The sequence below is a fragment of the Lissotriton helveticus genome, chromosome 7, assembly GCF_964261635.1.
Source record: "Lissotriton helveticus chromosome 7, aLisHel1.1, whole genome shotgun sequence".
Lineage (NCBI taxonomy): Eukaryota > Metazoa > Chordata > Amphibia > Caudata > Salamandridae > Lissotriton > Lissotriton helveticus.
In genome coordinates this window covers 1,202,656,447-1,202,675,273 of record NC_136068.1, presented here as the reverse complement: position 1 = coordinate 1,202,675,273, position 18,827 = coordinate 1,202,656,447, and the positions used below count along the sequence as shown (strand labels likewise).

At 48.2% G+C, this 18,827-nt stretch overlaps 1 long non-coding RNA gene across 2 annotated transcripts in view; it reads left to right on the top strand.

The window, feature by feature from the left end:
* LOC144770120 (uncharacterized) overlaps positions 1-18,827 on the top strand; it is a 558,291-nt gene that overhangs the window by 36,565 nt on the left and 502,899 nt on the right. For both annotated transcript variants that reach the window (XR_013598802.1, XR_013598801.1), the window contains exon 2: positions 12,441-13,266. This is a non-coding gene — a long non-coding RNA (uncharacterized LOC144770120). The remainder of the gene's footprint in view (positions 1-12,440; positions 13,267-18,827) is intronic.

Here is an 18,827-nt window from a genome sequence, read left to right as displayed (position 1 = left end):
TTTTGGCTTAGAGCCATCTCTTTTTCTTTTCGACCTCAAGGGCTTTTTCTGTGTCGGAGACAGGAGATTTTCTCTTCTTGGTCACATCTGTCTAGGCGATGGTGTAATTCCTTTCTGGGGTTCGTGTTGACCCTTGTTTATGGCACCTTGGGCGATCTTACCTTGTTGGCCTCCCTTGGTAGGGTTCCGTGTTTTTTTTTGGATCGCCGCTGGCCTTCAATCGTCTTTTTCATTGGCGTAGGGGCTGCCTTAGGCTGTGCCTTATTATCATGGCCCTTCAGTTCCGACGGATGTTTGTGGTGTCCTACCTTATCCTTCTTCTCTGTGTCCTTCACCCTTCTTTTGTGGGCGTGGATCTTTCCGGAGTCTCCCTACAGAATTTCGACATCCGATCCTTTATGTGTCGATTCCGCTGGAGCTCCTTGGTCCACATTGTCGCTGGAGAGGCCTAAGTCCTTCAGGGAAGACTTCTGTGCATGAGACATTGATAAGTAGTTGGCCTCTCTCTGCTTTCGGTGAGTCCGGAATGTTTTCAGCATGAACACTGCGCAGGCCTCGCTGTCCTTGTCCTTGTGGTCCTTGGGTAGGCAGTGGTTGCATGCGTCATGTGGATCACGATGTGCAAATTTGTGTGCAAATTTGTGGTAGCACTCGGGGCAAAATTTGAAAGGGGTATTTTTCATGGCCCCTACCTCGCAATTTGTCGAACCTTGAGGCTTTCTTGGTGGTGTTGTCACTGGTGGAAATTGCGTTCTCCGGTTGTGAGATCAGCATTTTTATTAAAAATCTCAAGTTCTTTTCAGGGATTTTTTCTAAATCTTCGGCGTGTCTCCTCTTGGTTCCAGACCCAACGGTGGAAAAAAGAATCTAAAGTTGGCTACCACACACAGCAACTTCCAGGGCGCCGTCTAACGTTACGCAGGGGACATACCTAGCACCAAATAGTGGTCGACGTGCTCAGTAGAAAAAAAAATGACTATTCGGGACCCAACCACTAGATGGCGGAATGATGCACGGCATGTGAATCTAGAAAAGAATTCACACTGCATAACTGCTACTGCGTCCAGATATATAACCCAATAATTGACATACACCTAAAACAAGTGAGCAGTATTGGCTTAGTGAATAGCTCCCTCTGCGTGCCCTAGAAAGAAGCCAAGGATTGGATGACTATGAATTCTCAACACCTTTTTGGCCCACTGACAGGTGCTGCGAGAAATTTGCACAGGATTTAGCCTCAACTCTAGATCTCTTAATTGTGCCCATTATAAACACCTGCAGACGACTTATCATCATCAACAAATTAACTTTAAACAATTTGACAAAGCAAATCACAAAAGTACAGATTTCATTAAAAATACATTTGATATCATTAAGAATCATAGATTTGCATGTTACACACCAGCTAAAAAACATGTATTATAATGACATACATTAAAATTCTCTAAAAACTGCAAATATAAAGCCGGCGTAGCTTGTTTGAAATTCAAGGGTAAAATATGGGGACGAGTATATTTATGTTGTAAACTTGCCCTTCTTGGACAGATAAAAATAATGCATAAAGTGCCAAGTGCAGCACCCATATCACAGATCAGATTGGGGAATAAGAGGGTCTATGCCACACCTGTAGAAGTTGAGGAAACATGTTTAATTGAAAATATGTTAAAAGTCTTCTATGGCAGTCGCCGGCACAATCCTACATGGTATCCCCTTCCTTAACAGAGCACATAGACCACCTAATCTTTCCGCCTCTTACATCACGGGCACCATGATCGAAGTTTGGGATGGCACTGCCATAACCCATGGGCTGACATTGTTCCCCTCCCCGCTCACTCCACTATTTAATAACCCAGAGTTCCATCCGGGTACCATTGCCAAGGCCTCTACACACTGGCGCCCTACCCCTTGCAGAGCGTTGGGTCACTTATTTGACCTAGAAGGAATTATCCCGTTCACACGTCTCCGGACAGACTACGGTATCCCGGAAACGGAGAGGTTGTCCTATCTACAACCCAGACACTGGGCTCTCCATCCCCAGGTCAGACCAGGGACCTAGCGATTTCTAACTGACTATGAGAAGTGGCTTACCACTCGCACTGGAGACAAGAAACTCATCTCAGATCTTTACAAGCACCTACTACTCACCACTGTACATACATATAATGCCGGGCAAGTGCGTTGGGAGAGGGACTTAGGCTGCACTCTCACTCACAAGAAATGGGACAGTATTTATTACAGGGCTAGGCACTCGGCGTATCACGCAGGCCTAACTGAGACACTGACTAAAGTAGTGGCCTACTGGTACTACACCCCAGAGCGCCTCCATCAGTTTGACCCCCGCCAGAGCGCCCTGTGTTGGAGAGAATGTGGAGAAGTGGGTACACTAGAACACCTTCTTTGGGGTTGCACCTGAATTCAATCGTACTGGTCCCTCATTTTAGACAAGGTAGACTCGCATTTGTACACACAACTTCCGCGTTTCCCTGCCTATATCATTCTGGGCTTACCCAACCCGCTCATGTACCCAGCTAAGTCACGGAAAGGGCGCCTGATTGCTATTGCACTAGGAGCGGCTACCCAGAACATACTAGCACACTGGCGCTCCCCCCAGCCGCCCCCACACTTGTGATAGCCACAGAGACTCTGGATGGTGTTGGGATGGAGAAGATGTGTCTCACTCTAGCGGGCAGGAGTTCTGAGTTCCCTGAGCTGTGGCGTACTTTCCTAGTACTGCTCACAAAGGAATTCCAGGAATTGATGTGCCCCAGATATCTGCGACTCTTGCGTCTAGTAAATACACCATTGCCGCAGGCGAATCCCACTCGAGGGTGTCGCAGACCAAGATGATCATGCGGCACTTGGTCCTTTCCTTCCCTCTTTCTTTCTTTTAGCTTCTTCCCCCCCTTTTTGTATTCATTTAGTGGACGAGGGGTGGGACCGGGGGGTTGTTCTGTTGTTTGCTTCTTGCAGCGCCATATGCATCGGCTTTACCAGACCCGCTCTAAGCAGACTTTACGGTATCACTGCTACGTAGGACACTTGTTGTCTTATTAAGATAAGTTTGAGAGCTGGGGGTCATGCTCTTTGTTGTCTCATTTGTCTGTGAAACTAATAAAAAGATTTAAACCATAAAAGTCTTCTATGCGGGGGGGGGCGTGGCCTGACGGCGGCTAAGATGGCCATGTAGTCCTGAGGCTCGTCCGGGGATCGGCAAAACGGCCCTAAAATCCGCAACTTGATCCTGCTGCCTCTCCTTCCTAGCTGCGGAACCTGACCGCGGGCGAGCCCCGGAGCCAGTTCCGGTCTTCCTCTGCCCCCGTAAATCGGCGTGGCAGGATCGGACGAGTGGGGCCTTGCTGAGGCCTGCTGCCACTGCGGACTGTGAGAGCAGCCCCGGCCTCGCGTATCGGCGGGAGCGGCTTGAGAGTGAGTACGTCGGCGGCGCGCGGCCCTGTACTGGCTGGCCGGCTCTATCCTGGTGCAGAGACCTGCCACGGCTGTGTGGATCCTGCAGCGGAGGTTGGCGATTTTTGGAGCGGGTGGGGTTCTGGAGCCCCCCCGGGAGGATGACTGAGGCGGAGAGAGCTGTGGGGTCCTGGGGCGTGTGGCTGCCCCGCGTGGGGCTAGTGTGGTGCTGTGAGTTGGCGACAAGAGCCCGACACGATGGGACCGGGAGCACGGAGCCGAATTGTAGGGGGTGATGCTGAGGGCTCGGGAGCTCGGAGTGGCACGGCTGGTGCCCCTGGACTTCAATCCAAAAACGTAGCTAAATCCAGGACCTCCGCGGCCGTCCATGCTAATACTATCGACAAGTACACTGCCCCGACGAGCGGAGGGAGTGACGCCGCCCCCGAGAAGGCAGTGGAGGGGTCGGAACGGTCCTTGTCTGCCATCATGCTGGCAATACAGACTCTGGGCACAACGCTGGAGTCTAAAATCGATAAGGTGGCCATCGAACTGGCCTTGCAGCGAGCGGACCTTAATAAGACGTCAGAGAAAGCCTCTCGTAACGCCACGGACATTGGAGAGCTCCAGGGCGCCACCAAACAGTTGCAACAGCAGGTCCTGCATCTCACCCACCAGCAGAAGCTCACAACGGCATGGCTGGCAGACCAGGAAGGGAGGGCCCGAAGGAACAATATACGGGTGGTAGGTGTACCAGAAAAAATGGAAGGGCCGAGCATGGACCTATTCTTGGAAGACCTAATCCTACAGCATCTTCAACCTAAGCGGCTGTCCAAGTTCTTTGTCATCGAGCGAGCTCACCGAGCCCCGGTTCCCCCGACTCGCCCGGGGGCCCCCCGAGGACTATCATCGCCCGGTATTCTGAACTTCAGGGACCGGGACGCCATCCTGCAGGCGGCCCGCCAACATGGAGACCTACGGCTGGAGAATGCGGTGATCCGGTTCTTCCCTGATTTCACCCTGAAGGTCCAACAAGAACGTCGCTCGTTTGACGGAGTTAAGAAGGAGCTCCATGCAAGGGGCCTAAAGTACATGATGTTCTTTCCAGCACGCCTTAAGATCCTGGCCAGAGGTAAATCCTTCTTTTTTACATCTCCGGAAGACGCCATGGCGTGGATCAAGGAATCGGAGCACCCCTTGCATGGCCCGTGGGGAGAGGGAGGATGGAGATATACCGGGGCCCGGTCCCCAGCATCGTCGCTGGTGTCAGGGGGAGGCGAACCTCGAGAACGCAGTGCTCCTCAGACACCGGACAGAGTGTGATCGCGTAGTTTGTCGGCCTCGCCGGACTTGGGATGATTCGGTAGGGTGAGGCCCAACGAGAGGAACGTGGCTGGACATCGCACCAGGTGGAGGGATCGCTGCCTGGGACTGGAAACTGCTGGGCGATGGTCGTGTTGGGACATGCCGCGAACCGGTGCTGAGATCGAGGCGCCACTGCCATGGCGGCCATGTGGTAACGTATTGGGGGTAGGGGGGCGACATTCGTTGGGGGGAACTGAGTTGTAGGATATGTTCGCATCTGGTCTTGCAGCTGGCGAGAGGTGGACTATGCTAATAGACTGGGGCCGGGTAGTACCCTCGGACTGGCTATTTGGTTGCCACTTGTGCCCCTAAGTTTTTTGTTACCTGGGCGACAGGCGCTCTGCTTGTTGGGGTATGTCGGGCTCGTTTGGCCTGCGAAGCAGGGTAGCAGGGAGGGGGGGGATCCGGGAGTTGGGGGGGGACGTCCACATGTTCATTAACAACAGGAAAGTTGAGTTCCGACAAAGTTCTTTTAGCTCCAGAGACACGGGTGGTGGGCGGGAGGGTGGCGGGAAGTGGAGGGGTGTATGTACTCCCCATGCAGTCGGTATTGCTTTACATCTATGATGCATAAGTCAAAGGCACAGACGGCTCATGTGTTATCCCGGAATGTTAACGGCTTGCAGAATAAGATTAAACGTACTATGGTGTTGCAATATCTGCATAGACATGGCCCCGATATAGTCCTGCTCCAAGAAACCCATCTAATAGGGAATCATTATAAGGCCCTCAATAGATTTGGTTACACGCTGAGGGCGCACGCAGGCTTTACCACAGGCTCGTGAGGTACTGGGATACTGATTAAAAATTCCCTTCCACTGGTGATCAGACAACATTGGGTGGATCCCCTAGGGCGCTATGCAGCTCTCACTGGACAATGGGAGGGCCTGACCCTTAATATTTGTTCCCTCTATGTTCCCCCACGACTTCATGGTACTACCCTTCCCGATATTGGGAAACTGCTCCTAGATATGCCGGCGGGCATCCTGCTTCTGGGGGAGACATGAATGAGGTTATGGCAGAGGACATGGCTAGGTCATCGGGCTCGGCATCCAGAGGGAGGGTGAGTCACCTCAGAGGCTTTGCGCAGGCGATGGGATTGGTAGATCTCTGGAGGGCACACAACCCCCACACTCGTCAGTATACACATATGTCTACGGCGCATGGGTCGGGTTCTAGGCTAGATTACCTATTCAAAATAATTAGTCCAACACAACTTAATATTTGATAAAGTTTTCTTCTAACATAGAGGTAAGACTAAAACAATTAAATAGTGTTAAATTAAGTAGCAACTGTAAACCCGATAAGGATCAAAAGTAATATAATTTCCTTTTCCTCTTTCAACAGACCCCCGACGAAGGGGCACTAGAGGCCCCGAAATGCATTGGGTTCATGTTTTTGAATGATTTGATTATGTCATTATTATTTTGGTGATGATTTTGTTGTGATATGTGTTGAAAATACAAAACGAAAACAAGCAAAATGTTAAATGTGAAATGAACTGGCTAATAATGGTTTAAATAAATTGAATGTTGAACAGTTGTTCAAAATAAGTAGTGCGCTTTTGAGTTCTGACAGCTGTTCAGTGGTCAGGCTTTATACATTAGATTACCTATTCACACAGATTGGGGGCATGAACTCCTTTCACGGTGGGAGCCATAAGGCCAGAGGCATCTCGGGCCACTCCCCAGTGGAGGTACACCTACTGGGCCCCGGGAGGAATTGGAGTGCCCCCCCTAGACTGGACACTTTCATGTTCAAAGACCAAGAGTTTCAGACACAGTTCCGTAAACGGGTGGATCAGTACTTTGCTGATAACGTCGGCTCGGTTCAGTCACACAGCATAGTTTGGGAGGCCTACAAGACAGTAGTGAGGGATTTTGTGCAATCGGAGGCGGGCAAACGGAGGAAGGAGAAAGCGGCACAGATCGACAGACTAGAAATGCAGTATCTGGAATTAGAGGGGGACAGGGAGGAAACTCGGGAGCAACAGCAAGAAAGGCGTCACAGATTACGACTTTTAGAGAAGTAAATACATGATATGTTGGCGGATCAGGCGCGATCACGTGCGTTAGCGACCCAGCGGCGGGTGTATGATCTAGGGGACAAGGCCAACAAAATGACAGCCTGGCTGGAGAGGAGGGACAGGGAGCGAAACTGGCTGCCAGGGATTAGTACACGGGAGGGACAGCTACAGACCACGAGTGCAGGCATAGCGGAAGAGTTCGCTAGCTATTATGAAATGGTCTACAGGTCGCACACTCAGCGGACGGAATGAGACTGTGAGGAATTTCTGGCCCCCTTGCAGATGCCCTCTTGGGAGGAGACAGACAGAGATATCCTTGACTCTGACATTACAGTAGCGGAAATAGAACATGCTATGAGCGATTTACAAGTTAGGAAAGCTCCGGGGCCCAACGGGTTCCCGGCAGAGGCGTTTCGGTGTGTTGCTAGTGAAATAGCGCCCCATATGCTGCACATGTATACAGAAGCCCAACAGGTGGGAGGATTGGCAAAGGACCTTCGCTCAGCTACGATTAAGGTGATCCACAAGTCTGGTAAGCCACAAGACCTATTTAGCTCATACAGACCCATATCACTCCTTAATTTCGAGACGAAAGTCCTGGGCAAGATCCTGGCCACCAGGCTGGGAGAGGTGATACAATCCCTGATCAACCCGGATCAGTCAGGCTTTATGCCACATAGGAACACCCGGCTTAACTTGCGACGCCTCTCTGGGGTAATACAGATGACATCGGCCCGACCGAACGTCCCGGTGGCCTTGCTATCGCTTGACGCTCATATGGCCTTCGATAGTATAGAATGGCACTATATCAACGCGGTCTTGGCTAAGATGGGGTTTGGGGATAAATTCCGAGCGCGGGTACGATTGTTATACACCGAACCCCTGGCGAGGGTCAGAGTGAATGGATCCTTGTCCAGGGAGTTTCAATTAGAGCGAGGCACGAGGCAGGGCTGCCCACTCTCCCCGACCCTCTTCGCCTTGGCCCTGGAACCTTTGGTGACCTGGGTACGGGCGGACCCATTGGTGTGGGGAATAGATCTGGGGGTTGGCTGGGAAGAGGGTATTTCATTATACGCCGACGATGTCCTGCTGTATGTCCAACATCCTGAGGCTTCCATCCGGAGACTGCTGGAGATCCTCCATAGGTTTGGCGCCTTCTCAGGCTACCGGATCAACTGGAGTAAATCCCTGGGTCATGTACTGGCAGGCCCTACGCCGTGCATGATGGATGAGTGCGGCGGGCTTGTATGGAAGGAAGTGTTTCGATATCTGGGGATCTGGATATCGAAGACAGAGGAGGAATATATGCGCATGAATGTGACGGCTCAATTGGAGCGTCTGCGTGGCGATGTCATACACTGGAAGACCCTCCCGCTGTCCCTAATGGGCCGCACGGTCTTATTTAAGACGATGGCCCTCCCTCGTCTGCTCTATGCACTGCAGAGCGCGCCATTCATGGTGCCGGAGCAGTTCTTTCGAGCGGTCGAATCAGAACAGCTTTCTCTGTTGTGGAGCGGGGGCTGTTCTAGGATAGCTCTCAAGAAGTTACAGAAAGGGGTGTATGAGGGGGGGGCTTGCGGTCCCGGACGTCCTGTATTACTGGGCATCCCAGCTAGTCAATGTTAATGGCTGGGTGTTCGCACCTGTGGAGGAACCGGCGTATAGGGTGGACCGCATGGTCTTTGGAGACGCGACCTACCTGGCTGCCCTCTACCATAGGGGCAGATGCCGTAGGGCTCTCCCGCCTCAGATGAATGCAGTGGCGGAGGTGTGGAAAAAAGCGACGAAATTGCTGGGATGGGGAGCGAAATTGACTGACCAGACCCCCTTATGGGCCAGGAACTTTCTCCCGGCAGTGGCCAAACTGCAAGGCCTTCGTGCATGGAGCCTTATCGGCATAGATAGACTAGGGGACATCTGGAAGAGAGGTAACATGATGGAATTTGCATCCCTACAGACGGAATTCTAGATGGGAACTGGAGAGTTCCTGCATTACCAGCAGCTTAGACATGCCATCCTGGGGCAATTGCAGTCGGGGGACCAGCTACCAAAATATGCCCCGCTTGAGGACCGGCTGTTGATGGACCCAATGATAGATAAAGCAATCTCCCTCACTTAAAAAAACTGATCAACAACCTGGCTGACCCCCTGGGCCCTCTGAGGGAGAAGTGGGAGACAGACGTAGGGCTACTGGAAGACGATGACTGGAGAGAAGCATTGCAAGGCCCAAGGGAGGTGGTGATTCGGGCTCGGTTCAGGCTGGTCCAGCTTCATATATTACATCGCTCTTACACCCCACGCACGACACAGCACCGGATAGGCTATGCAGATTCTAAGTTTTGCCTCAGGGGGTGCAGGGAAGAGGGCACGTTCTTCTACATATTGTGGGATTGCACCAAGATTATAGCTTACTAGTCCAGGCTGTCTGATATCATGGCGGAGGTAGTGGGGGCAGAAGTACCGCTAGAGGCTCAATGGCATATCCTGGGGGTAACGAGTAACATTACATGGCCTAAAGGTGACAAGATTTGGTTGGCACTAGCCAGCATGGTTGCAAAACAAAATATAGCACGGCTCTGGGGGAGTGAGGCGATGCCTACGGTGGAAGAGTGGGAAAGGGACCTCGATTGGTGCCATAGGGCGGAAAGAGTTATTTATAAGAGCAGAGGATGCCCAAAGAAAGGGGAGAAAGGGTGGGGGCCATGGAGGCAAAACAGAGGAGAATCAGTAGTCACCCAGGCAGATTCTGAGTCAGATTAAAAGTTAGAATAGGCCCAGAGTCCTGCTCCCTTCCCGTGGGGGGAGGGGTTGGATGGGTGGCACGGGCGGGACTAGACCGGGTATGGGAGGGGGGTGGCACTTCAGTACGCAGTGATATCCATTCACAGAAATCCCGCCGGTGTGGGCCCCACACATTCATGGTCAGGGGTGGGAGGGATACAGGAGGTTTGATTTTTCATGCTGGCCGAGATGATGACATGTAATGTAAATGATGAGGTATTTTATGTATCAATGTATTACTACTGCCGACCACTGTGTGATCTAACTGGAGCATGTTTTATAATAAAAAGATTTTTTTTTAAAAAGTCTTCTATGCAAAACTGGCATGTCTAACATAAGATACAATTCTAGTTAACTCGGGGAAGACACCATTCTATGATAGATGTATGCACTTTTAATCAAGACTAATTTATCCCTTTCCCCCTGCCTGTGTACTGCGAAGGCCATCTTGACCCAAGCAAAGTCTGTCTTTTTAATTACCCCAGGGTCACTACACAGTCGAGGTTTACCCAGTGCCTCAAACCTGGCCTTTGCATACTTGAGCCATGGTATCTATAAACAATGGTCCCTCCCCTACAGTCCATTAACATTTTCTTATTAAAATCGAAATCACTTTTTAGCCAAACAGGGAGCCATAATAATATGGGTCGTAATCTTATATGTACCCAATCCCAAGCTCCTCATGGACAGTCTCTGAGGGAACAGATTGGGGTAGACCTGATATCCTCCTAAGAAATGTATTTTCTGCTATTTGTATTGTGGAACAAGGCCTGTATCCCAAAATGTCCGCCCAAATGACTCAGTCGGAATGCACTGTGCTTTATATAATTGTAAAATAGACTCAAGATGACTGTATCCAAAACATCTAGAGAAAGCATCTATGCTATAGGCATCCCTGTTGAAATTTTGGACACAAGTAGCCATCACAGAATCCCAGTTCATTTTACTGTCGATCAAGATACCAAGATAACAATGCGTCCATTTTTCCAATATGGTGTTCCTTAATATAGAGAGACCTGGATTTAATTTTCTATGGAACTAATGACATCATATATGATTTGGAATAAATAATTCTGAGGCCCAAAGTATCCATAAAATCAAAACCGATCCATTAAAAACTGCAGACTATTGGGTTTACACTCAATTAAAACGGAATCATCCGCAAATAACAATGCAGGTACCAATTTGGATTCTACCTTCCGGACATCTATTCAATTACAAACTGCTCTAATCGATTGATATAAAGAATAAAAAGCAACAGACAAGGATAAGACCCTGTCGAACCCCCTACCTAATTTAAAGTGCGATGTGCACTCCCCTTGGGACTGTATCTTACAGAGGCTTCCAGTCCTGAGTGCAAATTGTGCAAAAAGGTTATGAGGGCCTCATCCACCCCCATGTCCCTCAGCTCGGCCCACCGTTTTGATCTAACCACTGTGCCAAATGCCTAGCAGAGCTCCATGAAAATGAATGCCTCCTGCCTGGCAACAGTACATTAAGTGATCAGTAGATATAATTCAAGTTCTGTTCTACCGCGCCCTGCTCTAAAGCCACACATTGTATATGTGGTATCTTTTTTTGTCCATGGGTGGTTGTTTGCATGTCAGATTGAAAGGCAAGAATAGCTGTGTAGAATTAAGGTACCGCCATTGCACGCAGCCATTCTTAAGGGCTTGAAGTGTTCAGGTAAACTGCATGATGGATCTAAGCTGACTTTGCCCATGGTATAATGCAGACATGTCACTTTGCACGATGTCAATAACAGATGACACAATGTTATTCAAATTGTAAATGCAAGAAGACAACTTTTATACTGTTATCAACAACAGCAAGCACTTTATCCAAATTATCTTGATCAATTGGTTTTAAACATGGGGCAGATTCCATTTGTGATCATTGCCACATTTCATTATATGAGGCATAAATAAATCTCTTTGAACATGGAGACGTAGGACCCAATAAGAAATCAGCTAGAGCCATGGTTTCCAACAGGAGAGAAAGATGTTTTGCTGCAGTCAGTGTTGAATGTTTCAATCATTGTTAAAACAAATTACCCACTGAATAGGTGGTGACTATTCCTGAGTGTTGAGAGTGGGAAGAACGAGGGTTGGGTCTACTTGCCTTAAATACAGATGTGAAATTTAAAAAATAAGCATAACAACCATTTGGGTCCAATGGCCACAATAGCCACCATTGGGACCTGAAAGTGTGGAACGAAAGGAACCATTCTGTAAGATATTGACAATTATCAAATCAGGCAATGGAAGGAATGTTTGGTGCATTCATATCATAGATTTTTGCCAATCCTAGACATGTAATCCGTTGAACTGTATCATTCAGAAAGATCATTTGTGTGGGAATTAAGCAGGCTTGAAACAAGGTATTTGTATCCTGAACTTGCCAGGATTTAGTCCCCCAAAGTGATTTCACATCAATGGTATCCTTCCAATACTCATAGCCTTTCACAGCTAATTGTGTGACAAACAATCAGTATATATTAGTTTGATTGCTTGAGCATATATTTCTTTAGTGGTATGGTAACAAGTTTAAAACAAAAAGATTTTGGGTCCGAGGTATCATATCCTGAAAAATGTGTACATTTATCCCTATAGGGTTTTGAACTTCCTTGTGAGGGAGATGGACAATGTTCCCATTGTGCTCATTGTGTATTAATTAAAAACTGTACGTTGGACACTACCTCCTGGTGATGGTAACAGAACATTTCCCCATAATTAGTAGAATTGAAGTAAAGATTGTATGATTCAAAAACAATAGAATATTCCAGGTCTGAGAAACACATTTATCTGGTCACTCTTGGATATATGTTTGGATAACACTTTCCTTGGTTTTTCTTTTTCTGTAGATTGAATTTGGGACTGTTTTCTTCTTTTTAATCAATTGCCAAAACCTTCCAGAATGCTCTGCCAGAGAACTGGTCATCTTCACATAAGCTAAAAAGAGACTTGTCCTTCGTGAACATTTCAGCTGTTCCAGTAACAGACGGAATTATTTGGGATAAAGTCCCATATGATATTTTTGGTCCTACAGAAATACTGAAAACACCTTGTGTTTTTAGGGTTTCTATGGGTGATGTAATTGTACCTGGTTTACATTCTGATGATTGGGATGTTGAATCTGTAAATTCCATGTTAAGGTATGAAAAGAAAACATGTGTTGGAAGGGTGTCTAAAACAGAGAAACTGTCGAAAGTATTGGATGAAAAATCATCTGTTCACACAGAATAATCAGAAGCCGTTCATTGAAAAACAGGAGCCACAGGTACAGTTAAAGAACTGGTAGGGTCCACTAAAGGTGGATCAGTATAAAAGACATCAGCTGCTGAAGACACTGTGATAAATACAGTACTCACTTCAGTCGTATTGGTGTCGTTTGTAGTGGTATTAGGAATTAACTGAAGGTCGTTCTCCACCACCCCAGCAACAGTGGATCTCACAAGCTGCAGAGGAATTTCCTATATGGCATCGATAATGAGAGTCAAGCCAGCAATTTAGAACCGTGACTTGGCCAGACCACGCAGGTTTGCCCCCTGAAAGCTCTGGAGCTCCTCACTGTCGACAACGAATATAAAGACCTCCAGGACTCACCAAGGCATTGTGCTGCAGCAGGCCAGTGTCATCAATTTGAAATCTGAATCAGAGGACCCAATCACTCAACATCGAGAGAAAAAGGTAAAACCTTGACCCAACCACTTATTGTATCAGACCTATGCTCCATCTTGGTTTTGAAACTTTGACCTTGTTCCAATCGAGAGCGACCAGATAACCGCAGTTGGCACTTTACATGTTTAGGTGCTAGAAAGCAATTTATTTTAATTCAAAACTTTAAAAATTCAGATCTGCAGTTCCCTATATTAAATTGCTGAAGTTGTATTAAAGATACACATTCTCTATTTTTATGAATTGGTATTAGATTTTTAATGTGTAATCTCTTACTCTTTTACTGTTTTGGTGATATTAAATGCTTTATACATCTGTTTCCTAAGTTAAGCCTGATGCTAGTCAGTTGAGCTACCAAGGGTTGAGCTAGAATTAATTTATTAAGACTTGACTCAACCTTATTTGTGATTGTAGTGTTATTACAAGATGTAGGCACCTACCTGTGCTTACTAATAAACCACCTTCCAACAGCAGGAGACACAAATTTTCCTGAGAGACTGCATTCTCGCAAGTCTCCTGTTAAAATGGTGCCTCATTTGTGTTGGTGGGCCAAGTGGCCGTGAACACAAAAGGCCATAAAGTGCTACATAGAGAGATCAGCAATAGGGGCAGCATCTGCCATCACCCATGGAAACCTACCAACCTCAGACATTTTTGTAAAGTAGACAACTAAGGGATTCCAGAGTGGTAAGCCTTGTGTCAATCTCATGAGGTTTTCTTAACCACAATCTCCTGTAAACCTTATACGTTGCCTGAAATCATACATTTTCCCCACATTTCTGTGATGGAAGCTTCCAGAATCCCAGTTCTGCTGATAAAAATGCTGCGCCACTTGTGCGGTTGAGCCTAGTGCCAGCGACAGGAAAAAAATCCAATGGAGGTAAATAGGAGTCCCCACACAGGGGGTCCTGCTGTTCCTGGTTAGATGTGTTCCTGTCTCAGGCACTAAGCCCAGCCACACAAGTTGGGCAGCATTTTAATTGGCACAGGTGGGGAAATGCTGAGTGGTAGAAATGTTATGGATTCCTGCAGATTCCGAAGGCTTCCATCACAGAAACGTAAGGAAAATGCATGATTTCAGGCAAAGTTAGAGGTGTGCAGGGCATTGTGGGTAACACTTATGGGATCCATGCAAGGTAACCCATCCTGGATTTCCCTAGGTGTCTAGGTGGCTGAGCTAGGGCCCAACATCCAAACCTACCCACTTTAGAAAAAAGGGGCAGATTTGACTGGAAAAATGTGATGTATCCATGTTGCGTTTTGGGCCGTTTCCTGTCACGGACACTAGGGATACCCATACAAGTGAGGTACCATTTTGATCAGAAACCATGTGGAAGCAGAGAATAGCAGGATATTTGTTATTACTTGGATCCAAAGGTAAGCCAGTGTGTAAAAAAGACATTTTTGAAAAAATATTATCTAAATCACATTCTAGTTTGGGTACCCACAAATTCAGAGATGTACAGATAACCACTGCCCCTAAACTCCATATCTTGTAATACTTAAATTTCCTTGATACCCATTTTTCACCATACAAATTGTTCTATACTCTGTACAAAGTCAAAATCCATTGTACAGTGCAGCTGTTGTTGGCTCTAGGTATTTTGGGTTCTTGAAAAACCTACAAACTCTATATATCACCGCAACCAGAAGGGCCTGGCGGACATAATGGTATATTTTGTTTGTAAACTGCCCATTGTGACAAAAAGTTACGGATGAAAAGGTTGTCAGAAGTGGCAGTTTTTCCTACTCATTTTCAGTATTTATTTCAACAGTTCAACCTTGAGAGATCTACCCATTAGACCCCTTGCTGAATTTGTTATTTGTATACTTACAGAAATCTATAGCTTTTCTGGATCATCCATGGCTTTCACACCGGGTTCCACCACAAACTGGAAGTAGGTTGAGAGAACAAAAGGTTAGAAAAAATGGGCTACCTCTTTCAGAAGTGCCAAAACTGTGCTCATTTATTTTTTTATTCAGCTCTGCATGTTCCTGAAAACTTTGAAGATTGTGACTTTAGCACAGCAAGCCATTAGTTGATGCCATTGTTTCTTTTTTTACAACACACGGCCTTTTATACATAGCCCTTTTTTTCAATCTTTCCCCAAAAACTCAAAGTTTAGCTATGTTGTGGCTATTTTCTCAGTCCCCTCCAGGGGAAGCCACAAACCATGGGTAAGTTTATAATCCCCAAAATGTTGGGAAAAAAGGACGCAGATTTGGCATAGATAGCTTATGTGGACAAAATGTTATGGAGGTCTAAGCATGAACTACACCAAATGGGGGCGTAGCTAAGCCAGCAATGGGAGCAGACATGCTTAAGTATAGCTCCGTCCGGGGCTCCTCATCCCAGCATATTTTCTCTGGCGCTGCTGGAGCTGAGGTTTGCTCTCGCTGCACCAGCCCCGGCATCAACCTGGAAGGAAGTGAGCCACTAAATCCGTGCCGGGAAAATCGCTTCTGGGGGCCGCTGCGCTGGTTTCCACTGGGCCGGCGAGCTCCGCAACCTCAGCCCGGGGTTTGGCCCCACCCACAGGGCCGCAGAAAATGGCGGCGCGCACAAATCGCTAATCGGGATGCCGCGGCTTAGTCGGGGACCAGCTATGGTGGCCCTGCATCATTGAGCGGCTCTGCATTTGTGGCCGAGTGCACCGAGCATCACCCTGCCAGCTTTCATGTGAGGCGACTCAGGGAGGATGGCGCTGTCCTGTCAGGAGGAGGCTACTGAGCAATGCCTGCTTTGGCTGCCAGGACTTAGAGAGTGAACGCCCGATTGCTTCCTGTATGTAAAGGAGACGGGGCTTTGGACGCAATCACCGGGATGCGCTGACTGCGGTGTTGCTCAAGGAGTGGCCTTGGGAGCCGGCCATGCCCTGTAGGCTGCAAGGTACGTGCGGAGATGTCCTGACATCGCCCCCTGACGGGGTAGGACTGCCTGTGCCTTGCTTTGGGCTTTGTCCTGTGGGGGATTTACCCGCACTTTGATGGCCCATCGGCCCAAACGCGCGACCCGGTGGTCAACCCTCACCAGCCCATAAAAAAACAGAGGACACGCAACATTGTGTATTGGGTGTTGGCTCTGGAGCCGTGCCCTGCTCACGGTGTCACCCGGAGTTAGCCTCACACCTACCCATGCGAGTGGACCACCTGGGGCAGCAGAGGTGCAGTGATTAGAAGAAGATCGGACTGACCCAATACCTTGTGCATCTGGTGTAGGGCAGCTCTCTCTGCACCAGGGAACTAAAAACTTTGTCAAACCCAGTGGGAACCTAAGGAGCAGTCTTGGACATTTGCTTTATCGCCGAGGCCCAGGGGTGTAAGCTGTGAGACATACGAGGTGTTGGGATCAGAAGGAGCGGTGGTGGGCCGACAGGTGAACAAGCGGGGACCCAGAACTAGGCAAAATACCTGTAGTATTGATAAGTGAATCCGTGCCGTGGCACTAACGCAGACATTCTTAACCTTTCTGGGTGAATTAAGTGAGCGGACAACGGTAAGGAGGAGCACAACAAGGAGAAACTATCTACTTCACGCAATAGTGCTACAAACGTGCTATGCTTGCTGCCTAAGAAGTTCACACACGGGTCCGTCTGCGGGCACAGTCACACTCTCGAAGCCTGTTTCGTATGCAGAAGATAGAGTACACGTACCTCAACTCAATGTCGCACGGCAATCAAGCAAAAACTGGACTGAGTGGCACAATCATGCAACTCCCCTCTTCCAAAACCAAACAGGCCAAGATGGCTGATTAGAACCCACTTGACCCTACTTCCGCCAAACTGAATGTCGTGCTCACAGCAGTAGAGCGGGCCGCGGGCCTCACTGGAAAACAAGATAGATAAAGTGGCAATCGATCTCACACACTTCCGAGCAGACCACTGAAAGCTGGCAGACCGTACCACCACAGTGGAAAATTCTGTTGCAAATATTACACCGAAAGTAACGGGCGCGGACAATCATGTGCAAAATCTACTGAACAGAGTGGAGTTTCTGGAGGATAGAGTTAAGGACGCCGAAGGTCGTGCTTGGCCGCAACAACGTCCGCATGGTGGGCCTGCCGGAGGGGAAGGAAGGAAGACACCCAACGGAGCACGCTGAGTCCTGGCTCCGAACCTTGTTGCCAGAGGGAGCCCTCTCACCCCACTTTGTTATTGAATGCGCGCACAGGGTGCCTGCACGACCCCCACCGGCGGGCTCTAACCCCAGTCCATTCCTAATACGCCTGCTCAACTATATTTATCGGGATGTGATATTACAGGAAACCAGAAATATGCAAGATGTCCAAATAGACAACAACAAGATAATGTTCTTCCCTGACTATACCTTGAAAGTGCAGACGCAAAGACACTCATTCATGGCGGTGAAGTGCTTGCGACAACACAAACTCAAATACTCACTGTTGTTTCCAGCGCGCTTAAGGGTAGCTGCAAATTGGAAGATGCATTTCTTCTATACTTCCGAGGAAGCAGAAGAGTGGATGGACACATACGCCCCACCAGGACCTGAGACTGCTGCCTCCGGAGCGAGAAAATCACTATCTGATGCCTCATTACGCCACCGCAGAGTGAATCGCAGACGGAAGCAGCCGCAGCTTTCCCAATCCATTGGACCAGACCCAGACCAGGCAATAACTGAACAGAGAGCAGCCCTCCAGGCCGCAGCAGACATCAGTGGACGACAGATTGACGACATTGCTTCCACCTCCAGCCGACAGGATCAGGCTAGCGATGACGACTTATTGATCTTCAGGACTCACAAGACTTTTGCGAACTGCCTAAAGTTACCTCACAAACGTCGGACAATATAGTTTAAATGGACCAAATGTGGTTATGCTAGAGAGATGTAGCAGCAGACTCCCTGTTTGGAAGGTCAGCGAATAGATAAACGTGATCAGGATTTAGTATTTGTAAATGTCCGGGGTGGATTGAGGGGCGGGCAGGGTTTGGGAATACACTCAGTTACTACTGAGCATACTCACATAAATGAGGGGACAATCTGGGAGTCTCCACTATTGCTGGATATGCCCTCTCTTAATTCTCACTCTTTACCTCCAGACGCTACAGAGTCATATTGAGGGTGGCACAGCTCTGGCTCAAATAGCACTAGCTGGTAGCATGGGTAACTCAATGATACCATTTAAAAACTTGATACAAGCACAGTGCTGTGCGCAGCATACCCTCCATAGTCCTCGTTTAGATGTTGCCTCTCGGCATGGTTTGGTCGGCTGCTAGTTGCATGCTCGACCTCTTGGTATTCTATATTTATTTGTTTTTGTTGATGTTGTTATTCATTGGGTGTCGCAACGTGCCGTCTGAGAAGACAGTGCGAACGCCATTGCAATTGCTAATGTGGGTACACCATCGCCGCTCATTATGTATGCCTCATTGGCTTGCCTGTTGCATATACGATTGTACTAACCAAACGTCATGGCTTCGATTAAGATTGGGACATGGAATGTGAGAAGAATACATACCCAATCACGCAAATATCTCATATACTCTTATCTTAAACGCCACTGAGTACAAATAGATCTCCTGCAGGAGACTCACCTCCCTAAAACAGAGATTGTA